Source organism: Phocoena phocoena, chromosome X, assembly GCF_963924675.1.
Source record: "Phocoena phocoena chromosome X, mPhoPho1.1, whole genome shotgun sequence".
Taxonomy (NCBI): Eukaryota; Metazoa; Chordata; class Mammalia; order Artiodactyla; family Phocoenidae; genus Phocoena; species Phocoena phocoena.
In genome coordinates, this window is record NC_089240.1 from 61,255,827 (window position 1) to 61,272,384 (window position 16,558).

Consider the following 16,558-nt stretch of genomic DNA (forward strand, 5'->3'; position numbering starts at 1 on the left):
TTACTGAATAAACAGGTAGACTGAGGGGATCAGTGAGGCTGCTCTGGGCCATCTCTGGACCATGTGACCTGGATTCACAGGAGCAGGTTGTATAGGGGAAACAGAGAGCCCACTAGTCCATAGAAGTTAGCAGGTCTAGCCAGGGTGACCTTGGGCAAGTCCCTTCTGCTCTATGATCCTCAGTTTGCTCTTTGATAAAGTGAGGGATCTGTGATCATCTCTAAGGGGTAAAGTGAGGGCCTGGCCATCTGGGTTTGCAACTCAGGCCCCATGGACACAAGGGCAGAGGTCCTCACCCCTGCCATTCCCTTTTGCTTTCTTGACCTCTTCCAATGTGCCATCTTCTTTTCAACCCACATCTATAAAGACACCATGGTATAGCTGGCCACATAATGATGGGGGATGGGGTGGCTGCCCATCAGCCACATTCGATCAAGCCAGCGGTGCTCTGCAAAGGGTATCTGGCTCTGACCCAAAGGCCTGGTGCAAGGGAGAAGTCTGGCAGAGCCCAGCAGTTGGGAGGACGTCCTACTCCACTTTCCAGAGCAAAAGTTTCTACCACACCTACCACTCAGGTAGGCCCATCTCTGGAGCAATGCCATCTCCTCTCCTAGACCAAACTAAATTCTTCTACCTAGTCTAGTTGGGGCCTAGCATTTTTCAAACATTTCTCACTTAAAATTTTAATCCTTGCAATAACATTATGAAGCAGGCATTCTTCGACCCATTTTTCAGTGAACACTGAGTCTTGGAGGGATTAAGGAATTTGCCCAAGGTCCCAAGCAATCTCTCACCCTTCTGCAGGAATCACTTGGAAATCTGTTGACCAAGGTCTAGGAGGCTCATCTGTGTGGTTGGAGCTGTGGGACAGGCAGGAGGGAGGATGCTTCCTTCTTCCTTCTGCTCCATCTAGGACACAGGTGGAGCCCAAGGAGTGGAAAGCAGGCCAGCCCAGATGGAAGTCATCACTCTCCTGCCGGCTCCCTGAAGGCTGAGCAGAAGGGAGGCGCCTTCCCTGCCTAGCCTTGCCAGGATTCTGGGTGTCCTGAGAGGCTGAGACCAGTGAGTGATGGGGGTGGTGTGTGTGGGGTACTCCATGTGATAAACTATTTTCCTTTCTCATTCCAAAGATCAGAGAGCACTTGGTGAGCAGTTCTTTGTTCCAATGGAAACAGAAAACCAGAAAAGCCCAGTGGGGGTTGGCCAAACTTTCCTTTGTCTTCTTGGGCTGAGAGGCTGAATGGGAGGACTATGCAAGGGGGGTGGGGCAGGGCCCCCATAAGGGCAACAAATCAGTAGAAGGGGAACCAGGACAGGACTCTAGCCAAAAAAAAAAAATCCACAAAGAGCTAAGTACATGCTGGTGAGGAGGCCTTGCAGCCTCTTTCATGCAGCCTTACTCCATGTGAGTCTGCTAAGTCTGACAGCCCCCGCAAGAGGCCAGTGGGGACTCCAGAGACACAGCTAGTGCTCTCCTGGCCTAAGTAGTACCAAAGGCACCTCCGGGATCACTGCTCTCCACGCATCCTCTGAGCTCCCTGGCCCAGTCTCTTTCCTGCCCCCTCCCCACACCATGCTCCCACCAAGAAAAATAGGAACTCAAATTTGTCAAAGTCATTCAAAGTTTGCCAAGCACTTCCCTATATAATAGCTCTTCAGGAGGCAGGGGAGCCTATTGGTTAAGAACACAGGCTCAGGGCCCAGACTGCCTGGCTCTGCTGTGTGATCTAACCTTGTGCTTCAGTTTCCTCATCTTTAAAATGGGACTGATCACAAGGTCTGCATCTCAAGGTTGTTTTCAGATTAAATGAGCTAATGGCTAAGGTCCTAAAAGTAGAGATTACTTTGTCTTTTATTCACTGCTATACCCCTAAGGCCTAAACAGTGCCTGGCACCTGGTAGAGACTCGACAAATATTTATTGAATGCATATGAAGTGCTTGGAATGGGAACTGGTACTTAGTAAACACAACAAATATTAGTTGTCATTATCTTTCACATTCTCACAACAATTCCAAGAGGGGCACTCTGAATTTCATGCATGTCAGTTTTCTTCCTCCATGTAAGGTTCAAGTTTAGAGTCAGGGCACTGTTGACTGGAAAAAAATACATAACCTAAAAGTTGAGAGTTATGTTTTATTCAGCAGACATTCTGAGGACTTCTAGCCTGGGACACAGCATCTCAGATAACGCTGAGAAACTGTTCCTAAGAGCCAAGGGGGTGAGCCAGGATATACAGGAGTTTTTGCAACAAAAGACCAGGTAGTCGGAACATCAAAAGATTACTGTTAATGAAAGAAAACCGGATATCCCAAGTTAAGGAATTTAGCGCTTTCTATGTATGGGAAGATACAAGAGTCTGGGCTCACTGAAATCATTCCTTTGATGTGCACCTCTGCTATCTGGGGCCAGTATCCTGTGCTTTCTCATCCTGAGTCTCCTCAGGGTACACCATGGGGGATGGCTGCAGCAGTTGACTGCTAGATGGCAGGCATCCTTTTTCTATCCTGAGTTTCCTTAGGGGCAGCTGTAACGTGGTGGCTTGATGGCTGCAACATCCAGGCAACATTTTAGTTCACAGCACCAAAGACAGGCAATGGATTTTAAATTGAGGGAAATAATTTGGGCCACAGAGGATTAGGAATGCAACCCTCAAATCTGAATAATAGCATCCATCCACCCATTCATTCGTTCACTTGTCCACTCCACAAATATTTCATGAATACCCGCCATGGGCCAGACCCTGAGCTGTGAGCTGGGGATATATTGATGACAAGACAGACAAGGATTCTATGTTTGAGGAGCTGAGATTCTAGTGGGAGGAGACAGGCAAAAGCAAGAAAAGACTTAATTTCAGATAGTAATAAATGCTATGAAGAAAATAAAGCAGTATAATGATGTATAGAGTGGCTGAGGTATATCTCTAGGGGGGGTTGAGAAGGGGACATAGGAGCTCTTCTGGGGGTTCTTGATCCCAGGTGAAGAGCCCTTGCCTTGAGTTGGTCAACACTACCTCATCCCGAGAGCATTTATATGCCATCTGCCCAAGGCAGGAGTCAGTTGCTAAGTGTAGCTCCCAGAGGTCTGTACACGGGGCTCTGGGTGTGAGGGGCTGGAAGGAGGGGGGTGTGAACATATTGTACCTGAATTGAAAGGTTCTGGCATTAGTCGTCCTCTGGCAAAAGCTGTTGGTTGCATTAGGTGAAGTGATGGTAGAAGCCTGAGAGCTTACTCTTAGGTTCTTCTGCACTCCCAGGGAGGAGATGTCTGGCCAGTGCCCTTATGTCCATGCTCCTTCATGGTACCACCTTCACATGTGCACACACAACCTCATCTTCAAGACAGCCCAGGCACCGTCTCCACCATCACAACCCTTGTCACACTTGAATGCCCTTATTCATTACATATTTGGGCATCTCCAGAGCCTGGTACAGAATTGATGCCTAATAAATGCTTATAGAATGAAAGAATAAATGGTGACTGCTTTCCTTCTGCTTCCTCAACTGACTGGCTCATTCTCACTCACACATCAAGACTCAGCTCACAGACTTCCCTGGTGGCACAGTGGTTAAGAATCTGCCTGCCAATGCAGGGGACACAGGTTCAAGCCCTGGTCCGGGAAGATCCCACATGCTACGGAGCAACTAAGCCCATGAGCCACAACTACTGAGCCACGTGCCACAACTACTGAGGCCCACGCGCCTAGAGCCCGTTCTCTGCAACGAGAGAAGCCACTGCAATGAGAAGCCCGCACACCACAACGAAGAGCAGCCCTGGCTCGCTGCAGCTAGAGAAAGCCTGCTTGCACCGACGAAGACCCAACGCAGCCAAAAATAAATAAGTTTATTTTTTAAAAAAAGACTCAGCTCACACAGTCGTCTTATCTCCTTGCGTCCCACCTGGGGAGCTCTTGCTCATCCTTTACTTCTTTTGTGAAGCTTTCCTTGACCTCCCCAGGCAGGGTTGGTCCCTCCCACCTCTGAGTGCTCCAGCACATCCTATTCCCTCCCATCATGGCCCTGATTGCTCTAGGGGTGCTATCTGCTACTGCTCAGCCACGTCCCCTAACCTGTAATTTTCTCTGTGGCAAGGACTGCACGTTTCCGTTTTCTCCACACCTCCAGCACTAGCCCCTAGAGGGCGCTCAATAAATATTAGTGGAATTGATGGAAAAAACAAATGAATTGTCGGTTTTGCTTAGAGCTTCCTAGGTAGTGGTGTGCTAGAGCTGGCTTGGGCTTGTGGCTCATGAGAGCCAGTTGTTCAATATTTAGGAAACCTGTGAGCCAATTATTAAACGCAGCTATTGTTAAAAATTAAATTATAGGAGAAAACAGAAAACAAGCCAACATGAGGGATATTCTACCAAATAAATGACCGAATAAATGCAATATGGGATCCTGGATTGGATCCTAGAACAGAGAGAAGACTTTTGTGGAAAAATCGGTGAAATCCAAATAAGCTTTATACTTTAGTTATTAATGTTAATTTCTCAGTTTTGACACGTTTTATAATGATGTAAGATGTCAGCATAAGGGGAAAGATTCTTGTTTTGTTCGTTGTACTCTAGCCTTGAGAAAGTGATGGAGAAAATGTTAATAATGTACATTAGGTCAGGCGGTTTGAACGAGACGAAGACAGAACCGGAGCCTGAAGACGGCAGTGAATGTGTACTCAACGTCGGTCACCAGTGATAACCTCAGTCGACATGACATGCTGGCCTGGATCAATGAGTCTCTGCAGTTGAATCTGACAAAGATTGAACAGTTGTGCTCAGGGGCTGCCTATTGTCAGTTTATGGACATGCTGTTCCCTGGCTCCATCGCCTTGAAGAAAGTGAAATTCCAAGCTAAGCTAGAACACGAATACATCTAGAACTTCAAAATACTACAAGCAGGTTTTAAGAGGATGGGTGTTGACAAAATAATTCCTGTGGGCAAATTAGTAAAAGGAAAGTTTCAGGACAATTTTGAATTCGTTCAGTGGTTCAAGAAGTTTTTTGATGCAAACTATGATGGGAAAGACTATGACCCTGTAGCTGCCAGACAAGGTCAAGAAACTGCGGTGGCCCCCTCCCTTGTTGCTCCAGCTCTGAACAAACCGAAGAAACCTCTCAGCTCTAGCAGTGCAGCTCCACAGAGGCCCATTGCAACACACAGAACTACTGCAACCCCTAAGGCTGGCCTGGGCGAGGTGCGGAAGAATCCTGGTGTGGGGAACTGGGATGACGAAGCAGCCGAATTGATGCAGCAGATCAACGTATTGAAACTTACCGTCGAAGACTTGGAGAAAGAGAGAGATTGCTACTTTGGAAAGCTAAGGAACATTGAATTGATTTGCCGGGAGAACGAGGGGGAAAACAACCCTGTATTGCAGACGATTGTGGACATTCTCTATGCCACAGATGAAGGCTTCGTGATAACTGATGAAGGGGGCCCGCAGGAGGAACAAGAAGAGTATTAACAGCCTGGACCAGCTGAGCATCATCCGAATTCTTCACTCCAAATCGTGTGCTTAACTGTAAAATATTCCCTTTTATTATTCTTAGAGGACTCACTGGTTTCTTTTCATAAGCAAAAAGTACCTCTTCTTAAAGTGCACTTTGCAGAAGTTTCACTCCTTTTCCAATAAGTTTGAGTTAGGAGCTTTTACCTTGTAGCAGAGCAGTATTAACATCTAGTTGGTTCACCCAGGGAACAAAGAGGCTGACCGTGGGGCTCACTGTGTGGATGCCGGTAGCACTGATGGCTGGAGAAGGGGGAGACCTCAGTAGAGAAGTGTAAAGACTGGTTTGAATTTTAAGCTAATGTGAAATCTTGACAGAGAACGTTTTAATAAATAAATGCCTTAAGAGTATTTAAAAGATGCTTCCATATTTCAAAATGTAAAATGTAACATGACAGGAGCTTCCGTGTGTTTGACATTGTGTCTGGGAAGGAAGGGCCAGAACCTGGAACCTTTGGGAGCTGCTGTTCCCAGCCCTCACGGGGCTGCCTGATCCTCATAGGCGCAGACCTTGGCCCAAAAGGAAAGTTTGAAACGTTGCTTTGTAAAGCCATTTAGTGTCCTTGACCAGTTGCATCCCTGATAAGAAGCAAGAGGCATTGTTGCCTGGATGAATAGAGGGTGTGTTTCAGCCCTGAGACGTGTTGAGTCGAAGAGCTTGATTTTCATAGAACATTTCTCTGGTGATTTTTCCAGTTATCCCTGATATTTCTATGTACTGTGTTTTGTTGTTGTTGTTGTTGTTGTTGTTTTTGAAATGAGGTGTGTCCAGTTTTTAAATCTAACAACTACTTTTGGGGACTTGCCCGCATCTCTGGGATTTGAATGGGGGTTGTGCCCCTTTTTACTGTCTTTTAAGTTTACATTTAACATGTTTCTCTTCTCTGCTCCCCTTGCCCACTGGGGACTCCTCTTTGGCTCCTTAAAGTTTGCTGCTTAGAGTGGAAGTTCAGCAGGCAGGTGATCGTGCTGCAAGTTCTTTCTGGACCTCTGGCAAAGGGAGTGATCAGTGAAGGAAGGCCACTGCTACCTTGGGATCTGCAAGGCTGGGTGTTTTCGGTACCTGCTGTCCCCAGCCCTCCACTGTTATCGGAATACTTTGCCAGCGCACTAATCTCTTCGGAGATAAAAATGTTAGCGTGTTACTAAATGTTAATTTTCTTTTGCAGAAAATACAGTACCATGTCTGAGTTCATTATTAATATTTAAAATAGTTCATTCCTTAACTCCCTCATTTGCTTTGCCCACAGCCTATTCAGTTCCTTTGTTCGGCAGAATTCTGCAAAATGTGTTACCCACTACTGAGATTGTTCTGCCCCTGATGTATTTGTATTGATTTGTTTCTGGTGGTAGCTTGTCCTAAAATGTGTGTAGCAAGCAGATATTTTATGATAAAATTATCGTGTAGTGCATGCTCTGTGTGGAATTCAGAGGAAAACCCAGATTCAGTGATTAACAATTCCAAAAAATGCAAGTAACTAGCCATTGTTCAAATAACAGTGGTGCTATTTCTCTTTTGTGGCCTTTTAGACCTTTGTTGCCCTAAAATTCCATTTTATTGGGAAGCCATTTTCCACCTGGTCTGTCTTGACAGGGTTTTTTGCTACTTTAAACAGTTTCTAAATAAAATTCTGTATTTCAAGAGAAAAAAACAATGTACATTAAACTTAAAAGTGTTTCATATTTATAGCCCTGATATCCTCATCTCATCCTCAGAAATGATGTCCATCTTCATGAATAACACCCCAAAAATTGAAGAAATATGCTTCCAGTACATGGAAACTACTATCTGATTCAGCAAAGGAGTTGTTTGAATCATTGATGAATCTGTCAAGTTCCAACGCTTCTTCCCCATTTCACTTTCTTCTTACTCATTAACATAAATGAAAGTATCAACCACCATTCATGTAGGAACTACACTCACTCTTCTTTTTCAGCTGTAGGATGGCTATGGATGTAAGAGTTCAGCAAAATTAATGAACTCATTGTATGAAAGTCAATTGGCTATATGGAATTTGCAATAGAGTATTATTTCATTGTTATTCATAAATTGTGTGTTTCACTTCTTACATAATAAGTAAATATATATATGTATATACATGCATGCATTTTTTTAAAAGCCAGTGGTTAAACATTTACCAGAACACCATTCATCCTAGGTATCAATTACTATTTCATCAAATGCATTGATGGAAAGAAAAGAACATTGCCGGGCACCTTCTCTGTGCCAAGCTGTGCTAGCTCTTTTATGTTCATCATCTCAGTTGCTCTTCACCTCAACTCTGCGAAGTGTAAGTATTATGGACATCATTTCTGAGGATGAGATGAGGATATTAGGGCTCAGAGAGGTTAAATGACTGGACCAAGGTCAAGTAATTGCTGTATAGTGGAGTCAGGATTAAACCCTACATCTGAGTTCAAAGCTAGTTGTATTAGTTTCCTATTGCCCCTGTAACAAATTACCACAAATTTAGTGGCTTAAAGCAACAGAAATATATTGTCTTACAGTTCTGGAGGTTAGACCTCTGAAATGGGTCTCATTGGACTAAAATCAAGGTGTTGGCAGGGCTGCATTCCCTCTGGCGCTTCTAGGGGAGGATCTGTTTACTTGCCTTTTCCAGCTTCTAGACACTGCCTGCATTCCTTGGTTTTTGTCCCCTTCCTCCATCTTCAAAACCAGTAACGGCTGGTTGAGTCTTTCTCATATCCCGTCTCTCTGACCTTGCTTCTGTTGTCACATCTCCTTCTCTAACTCTGCCTCACCTGCCCCCCTCTTTCACTTTATAAGGACCTTTGTGATTACATTATGCCCACCTACTACATGCAGGGGAGTCTCCCCATCTTGAGGTCAGCTGATTAGCAACCTTAATTCCATCTGCAAACCTTATTTCCGGACTTTGCTATTTAACCTAACATATTCACAGGTTCTGGTGATTTAGGACACGGACATATTTGGGGGGGGGGCCATAATTTTGCCTACCACACTTATGCTTTTTCTATGACCCTTAACCACCTTGCCTCTTGTTTTAGGGGTTACATAATCCGATAGAAGGCCAATATTATTCTCCCTGACACCTGCATGCCACACGTCTCCATGCCCTCCACTTTGGGTAAAGTGCCTTCTTTCCTTCCATTACTATCCCAGCTGCCAGAGAGCCCTGTGGGAGAATGGTTTCTAATCCCTGGGGCTTTTAATCCTGGACATATATTTTACCTTGGCTCTTACTAAAGTGTTTTTAAAATAGTTTCCAGGATTTTTGTGGATTGCTGGCTATTTCAAAGCTCCTGTTCATTTTTTCCTTTCTCCAGTGCTTGTATGGGGCCAGAGCCCCCTTTCCTACATGGTACGTCTCATCGTACTGTGGTTTATCCATTCCCACCTTCTGGACCTGTTTCTAGTCACCAGCCAGGATCCTGCATTATTTATTTGTGCTTCTCACAGATTTTTACATTGCTGTATTCTAGAAAAGGCCTTGTCTGTGTTTAATATTACTCTCTGACTGGCTTTTCAGAATCAGACCCTCTAAACAGTAGGTCCCTATCTTCCCTTGTTTCCTCCACTCTGAGATTCCTGATTCTGGTCACAAGAAACCTCGTCCACTGAGACCAACCAAAGGCCAGAGGTTGCCGTTCCCCCAAGATGCCTTCATAACAGCCAGATGCACCCCTTCACTACCTCTGAGCTCTGACTACCACCTTCTTGGTTCCCCCGTCTATTCTTGCCAAAAGCCTTGTGCCCTTTCCTTCTGCCTATCAGATTCATACCCACACTTTGGGGCCTGGTCTGAATCTGACCACCTTGAGGAAAGTTTTCCAGATTATACCAACCCAAGGGACTCACGTCCTCCTCTGAGCACCTCCAGAACTTATTGTCAGTAACACTTATTTTGGCAGTGTATCATCTACCATAATGGACAGGTCATAAACCGGTGGCTGGTGGGCCGAATAATGCCCACAGATATGTTTGGTTTAGTCTGCTTGTGGTTTGTTTCTTTTCTAAATTATTTGTTAACAAGTCACAATTAGTAATCTTTCCATTCAATCTGGATTTCTGGCTTCTTTGAAAAACAGAGAAGTCTAGTAATACTGGCTGTGCATTCTTACAGGTTAGTAGTTAGCTGGATTGGGGTGATGGCTTCCCTGTTAGATGGAGCTCTTGCTCTCCAGTTCGCCACAGTTCCCACCACTCCCTATTATTATTAATTATTATTATTATTATATTACTCCAGCCTCCTTCACTCATTTATAGTACTTGCCTGGCTCCTCAAGGCATTCAGAAATTCTGAAATATTCCACACTTATCTAAATGTCCAGCTGTATTAGAGTCTCTTGGAGGAAAGAAACTTTATTTTGAATTTATTTTGTTTCTCCCATGCATCTCTGTACCTAGTAGATGCTCAATAAGTATTGAGAGAATAAAGAATTTCCTGAATCATCCTCCAGATGACTCTAGAATGTGTAAAACTTTACTTTGACTCCAAGGTAAAGCTTGATAAATGTACTGTCTGTTGAGAAAGTATCAATGTACCTGACTCATGCTAGATGCCTCAGAACAACAGAGGAGGAAACCGAGGCTCAGAGAGCCTATGCAGTAGGGCTGGGGCTGGAGATCTGGTCGTTTCTGGGGTAAGGGCCAATGCCTGTGCTTGATGAGGAATCTTTCCTAAACGTCAATGCTGGAAGCAGAGAGGAGCTGCCCCTGGGACTCTCTGGTAATGTTTGTCCACAAACTTTGAGAGTTACTTTGTTTGGATAGAGATTAAGCAGTTATTAAATGTCCTTTCTGTGCTGGGCATTTATGAAGTAACTCTGCACTTATTCTTGGGCTATCAGGAATTCTGAGCTTCCTGGGCAGCTCACTGAAAAGCTGAGGGACATACAGCTAGATTGAACCTAATTGTTCATGGCATTTGGAGCCCCTTTGGTGAGTCACGTTCAGCTGAGAGAAGCATCTGCTTATTTCCTTGCCCATATGTGCACAGAGATTGTGCTATTCCCTCATGCCATCACTGGTGGTACTGATGTGTGGTGTGGGATGGGAAAACATGCAGAAATGATGCATGTTTCATTGCGTAGCAGCAAGCAGAAAGGAATGTGAGAATACCGTAGACTCCCGCTGGGGCAGAAATCTGGTGTCATGTGTCGCTAAACAGCTGCAGGAAAATTTGTCTGGACCCATGGAGGCAGAGAGGTGGGTTCACCAGACTTTGGTTCTGAGTAACTTTGAGGGCAGAGAGGTTGTACAGGAAACAGATATGGTGCATCTAGAAGCTTGACCCTGGAGGCTTCATCTGCCTTCTTTGCCACCCTGCCCCCTCCAGCCACCACCAGTTCCAGCTGTGGCTAGGAGAGGAGGGAAGCGGGAAGGCTTCAGCCCCAGGTTCCTCTAGGTCTGATGTGCTCACAGGCCCTGCTTAGGGCCACCGAAGTGCTCAGACAGAAAGAGCTCCTGGGCCAGTCCTAAAGGAGGCAAGATAGGGCAGGGGTCGTGTGGGAGAGGCAGGGCAAAGGATTCATATGGGGGCTTTTATCCTTCAGACTCTATAGGAGTTTATAGGACTATAAGAAACATGGAATCCGTAACCTTGGACTCACCTAGAACCGGGTTCAAGCCCCTCCTCTATTCCTACAAGGGTGGCCTTAGGCAAGTCATTAATCTCTCCAAACCCAAGTCTACTTCTTTCTGTATAGTGTGAGGAGTCACGAGGCGATGTTTGTATGGGGCCTGGTCCATATTTTAAGAGATGGGAGCTGTGAGCTTTCTAATGATGCAACTGAGCAATAAGCTATCATATTGGTTATTATTTATTGTGGGCTTACTATGGGCCAGACACTGTGCTAAACCATTTCAGTCCATTCTCTCTTTTTTTTTTAAATTAATTAATTAATTTTTATTTGTGGCTGTGTTGGGTCTTCGTTTCTGTGTGAGGGCTTTCTCTAGTTGTGGCAAGCGGGGGCCACTCTTCATCGTGGTGTGCAGGCCTCTCACTATTGCAGCCTCTCTTGTTGCGGAGCACAGGCTCCAGACGCGCAGGCTCAGTAATTGTGGCTCACGGGCCCAGTTGCTCCGTGGCATGTGGGATCTTCGCAGACCAGGGCTCGAACCCGTGTCCCCTGCATTGGCAGGCAGATTCTCAACCACTGCGCCACCAGGGAAGCCCCCCATTCTCTCTTTAATCTTTCAAAGATAAAGAAATTGAGTTACAGAGAGGAAGAGTGACTCATCGAAGGTCATCCAGCCAGTAAATGACAGAACCAGCACACACTCAATACAGAGCAGTTCCAGAGCCCACACTTCCAACCAGACCACCTGCCACGCATTTGTTCCACTTCACACATGAGGAAACGTGAGGTCCAGGAGGCACTAGCATCAGAGACAGAGCTTAGGGCTTTAGATGTCTGGCTCTGCTAGTTAACATGCTGTGTGACCTTGGGCAAGTCACTCAACCTCTCTGAGCTTCAGTTTCCTGATTTGGAAAACATCTGAGTCCAAAGCTTCTGGCAGCCTGTACAGTGAGAAGCAGTATCCTATGGGAGAAGGGGGAGGGGAGGGAGCTCAGAATCTACCAGAGACAGAGAATGAGAAGAAATGGGTGTGACTGGCTTTACAAACTGGAGGCAAGTCTGGAATAGAAACTTACCAGAGTGAACATGACCGGTTCACACCACCCATTTAGCAGAGAGCCCACAGAGGTGGGGGGGGGGCGGGGGGCGGAGGGGGGGGGGCGGCAGGAGTATGGCCAGCTTAGCCGGAACCCACACAGTGAGCTGCTGTTGCCACCTAGGGGACAGGCAGTGACCATGAACTTGGGCTGAGCAGTACAGCACATTCCCATCTCCTGCTGGTTTCCGGAGTGGAAAGGGGCGGCCAAGCCTTGCTCCAGGAGTGGGGAGGAGAGTGAGGAAAAGGAACGGAGTGCTGCCTCTGCTTTGGGAGTTATAAATAAATCCATCTGGAAGTGTTTGGGGGCTGTGGGAGCCTGAGGCCGGCCTCTGCAATTCAGGCCATGTGGCACACATTTCCATTTACACCAGACCCGCCCCCCAGTCCCAAGAGACTGTCTGATTGGGCCTGTCTGTTCCAGCCCGAGCTGGGCAGGAACCTCTCAGGCCTCCACTCTGCTTCCAGCCCCCGCCCTAACCCTCCCCTCCTCCCAGGCCAACTCCAGCAAGATCATGTGTGAGAAGGTACTTCAAAAAGTTCACGTGCTATTCAAGTGCTGGTTGAATGAATGAATGAATTTCAATTCATCATTCAACTGGCAGTACGTTCTGCTCGCTAGGAAGGGACCCCGTGGTAGTTCTGGAAGGTGACGTGTTCTTGACTTTCAGCCTCCATCTCAGGATCATCTTTACCCTTCCCAGCTAAGGCTGGCTAAGGGACAAAGGCACTGCCCAAGTCTTGTTTGTTTTTCTATCCCCAGCACCAGGGCAATGCTCAGTAGGTGTTGCTTATATGAAGGGGTGAGTCAATTTATTAATTTAACAAACACTCATTGCACACCCTCATGTGCTGTGCACTCTCCTGAACACAGTAGAGAACAAAATAGACAGAATTCCTGCCCTCAACTGAGCTCGTGGTCACAGTGTTTCTCAGTGAGAGTACTATTGGCACTTGGGGTGAGACGATTCTTTGCAGTGTGGGATGGTCCTGCGCATTGCAGGATGTTCAACATCCTGACTTCTGGCCCACTTAGCACCCTGGGGTCATTGTGACAGTGAGAAATGCCTCTACACATTCCCAAATACTTCCAGGGGCTGGGAGGACCCACCCCTGGCTGAGGACCACTGCTGAGGGACTTGACAGGACATGAGGGAAGGAAGGCCATCCCCAAGGTATGAACATGTTGAGTCCTCCAAGTCCACATGGAATTGGTGGTTTAGAACTGGGAAATCAAATTTGTCCCAGAAAGGTGTAAAATAATCCTTCAGTGGCTGAGTTAGGCCCCAGAAGCCTGTAAGGTAGCCTAGGTCCACAGTTTCCTTGGGCTGGCTTAGGGCTGAGCTGCAGGCACCCTGATGGCAGGTTTGAACATGATGAGATGATGAGATGGTATTTTGAGAATGTTCAGAAAACAGCCACTATTTGATCCCAGGTGTACATTAGAAGTCAACCTCAAGATATAGATTTGGGATAAATCCACTTTGAAGTGGGAGTTAGGGTTGAGACCCAGCATCCATTAAGATCATCGAGGGAGAAGATATTGGGGAAAAGGTGAAGAATGCATTCAAAACAGAGGCTGAAGCTAGAGGAGTAGGCCCCAGGGGCACCTCTGCCCTTTCGTTTCCATTCCCAAGGTTAGCACCCTAGTTCAGGGCCTCTGCTCATGCCACGACCATTGCAGCAGCTTCCTAACTGGCCTCCGTTTTTCTTCTGGTCTCTCTGCCTTCCAGAGTTATCTTCTTAAAACCTGGCTTTCATCACGTCCCTTCTCAACATTCACCAGGTCCACCCTCACGCCCTAACCCCCTCAGTCACGCTGCCCAGCAAGCTGGCTCCAGATTCTCCTTCAAGGATTGTTGGTGCTCATCTCCTAAACCTTACCATCTGGCCACACAGAGCGCCAAACACACACTGTCCTTCTTTCATCGATGCCACCTCCTCCCCTGGGATACCCTTTGACGCTCTCTCCATTTGGAAAAATAAATTCAGGTTTCAAGGCTGAGTTCAAGCCTCCGCTCTTTTGTAAAGCTTTCCCCCACCCCTCAGAGGCAAGCACACTTTCCCATCTCTGTACCTCCCTCTCCAGCTCTTCATAACACTGTGGGGCTTCTGTCTCTCCCACTAGATTGAGAGTTCCCTGAGGGTGACAGCCATGTTTTGCTTTGTCATCCCATTACCCAGCCTAGTGTGAAGGGACGGGAAAGTGGGCTTGGGGATGGGCTGGTAGGACAGGGCAAAGAGAAAGTACAGTGGTTTCCCCCAAGCCTGACGATGCATCCACTTGAGCCACTTTTAACTGCTCTCTCCATAAGCACTGTCTTCGGATGAGGGTTAGTGAAAGAGCTAAGGGAGAGAAGGAAAAAGATGGAGAGCCAAGGTGTGGGCAGGCAGAGGGAGGTGAATGGAGAAGAGAGGAGAGGCTGAGAGGATGAAAGAGGAGAGGAGAGAGCCACGGTCTGCGTCAACAGCTTTCCATACGTAGAAATTCAAACAACCTGGAATGGAATAAGAAAAGATTTGGGACTCTGGAAATGAAAGCAGCTGCCTAGGCAGGTCAGCTGAATGTACGGTTAATTAATAGGCATTAATGCCCTTCAGTGACCAGCTGTGCATGGAATCACGTCCTGCTGGGATCAAATGCCAGCTGCCCAGGATGCCCATTTAGTAAAGAGCAAAAAACAGCATTGGCATAAAAGAGCCAGAGAATTCCTCAGAGAGATCTTCCTAAGGGCAACAGGGGCCACTGGAACTCCATAGTTGCACCATACCACTGGCCTGGCTCTTGCCAAAGATAAGGGGACACGAGAAAAAAAACAACGTGTAGTGAGCAGCCAGTATCCCAGAGGCCGCACCAGACACATTTTACGCACACAAGCTCTTTTGATCCTTAATGCAACTCTGTGAGGTAGGTATCGTCTCTATTTTACAGGTTAGAAAATTGAGGTCCTTGGAGGGTTAAGAATCTTACCCAAGGGCACATAGCTTCAAAGTCCTGGATCCAGGATTCCAGTGCAGTTCATCCCCTCCCCGATTGGCAGCAATTTTCTCCCTGGTCTTGCTGACTTTGGCTGTGGGGCTGATCTCTGGATTGATTTCTCTGAACATAAACAAAATACCATCAGTTTTTCCTGGCTCTGGAATGAGTCCTCAGAATCATGTGCTGTTTTCCAGTTTGCAGCTGGGTGCCTTTGCTGGGTGTTCACGAATATGAAGCAATAGGCCTTGTCCTGAGCATCAACAGTGTGCTCTCAAAAAATGCCAGGGTGCTTTTCTTCCCAGAAGATACTCCAGGCTGGGGGCTTTTAGCCTGTGGAGCCGACTTTTCTATTTTCTCTTTCTTCCCAATGATCTGCCAGTGATCTAGTTGATGGCTGCCAGGCAAAATTTTAAATGCTTATCAAAATCATGGTACCTTTGAGATGTTGCCCACACTGTGTTCTGACTATCTCTGGGACCCATCCCTATCTGCTCAGTGGTTGATGGATGCCATCCATCTGCTGCCAGCCTGTGAGTGCTGGTGAGCAGGGGACAGGAGGTAGGAACAGGGCAGGTGTGGACAGTGTTTCCTAGAATTCTGATGTGACATGGTTAGGCCAACTCACGGAGGAGCCAGTGGAGGCAGAGGCTGGACCCAATTGGGGGCAAAATGGCACGCAGCACAACCCCCATAGAGTTGTGGCTTTAGGGTGGGGTAGGTTGGCTAGAAAGTCTGTGATGATAGTTTTATGGAATTGTTCTGGAGTCAGGTACACTCTGGGAACCTTTGGGGATGGGCCTTTGGCCTAGAGTTGTGTGTCCTACACAAGTGGTAATGGATTAGGATTGTCGAGCCGCATGCAGGGACTTCTGAAATCTTGTGGAATGACAGAATTTTCAGTGATATTCAGTGTTAAGAGGTGACAAGTCTCTGATCTTGGGTTTGGGCTTTCGCTCTGGTCATTTTAGTGAACAGGATTTTTCGGCATCACCTTCAAAATCTATTTCAAATCCGACCACGTCTCACCACCTCCACTGCTACCACCTAGTCCAAGCCATCATCCTCTCTTGCCTGTCACTAGTCTCCTAAAATGATGCTGTTAAAACATAGTCTATGTCAGTCTTTTACTCAACATCCTCTAATTGTTCCCCATCTCACTCATATTAAAAGTCTTTAGGGTAGCCTGCGAGGCCCTCAGAATCTGCCACCCCCCTTACCTCCCTGACATGATCTCCTACAAATCCTTCCGTTACCTCCCTCATCCCAGCCACACTCATCTCCTGATCATTCTTTAAGCTTTCCAGGCACATTCGTGCTTTGTGCCTGCTTTTCCTTCTGCCTGGAGTGCTTTATCCCAGTGTATCAGTCAGGATCCTGGGAGAGAGTGGTTATGGGAACTGGGGAAATGTTGTT

At 46.6% G+C, this 16,558-nt stretch overlaps 1 protein-coding gene and 1 pseudogene across 1 annotated transcript in view; both read left to right on the forward strand.

Moving 5' to 3' along the window:
• Window positions 1-16,558, forward strand: part of NHSL2 (NHS like 2) — a 262,969-nt gene that overhangs the window by 105,102 nt on the left and 141,309 nt on the right. The window lies entirely within an intron of this gene.
• On the forward strand, window positions 2,731-5,462 carry LOC136142707 (microtubule-associated protein RP/EB family member 1 pseudogene; annotated as a pseudogene).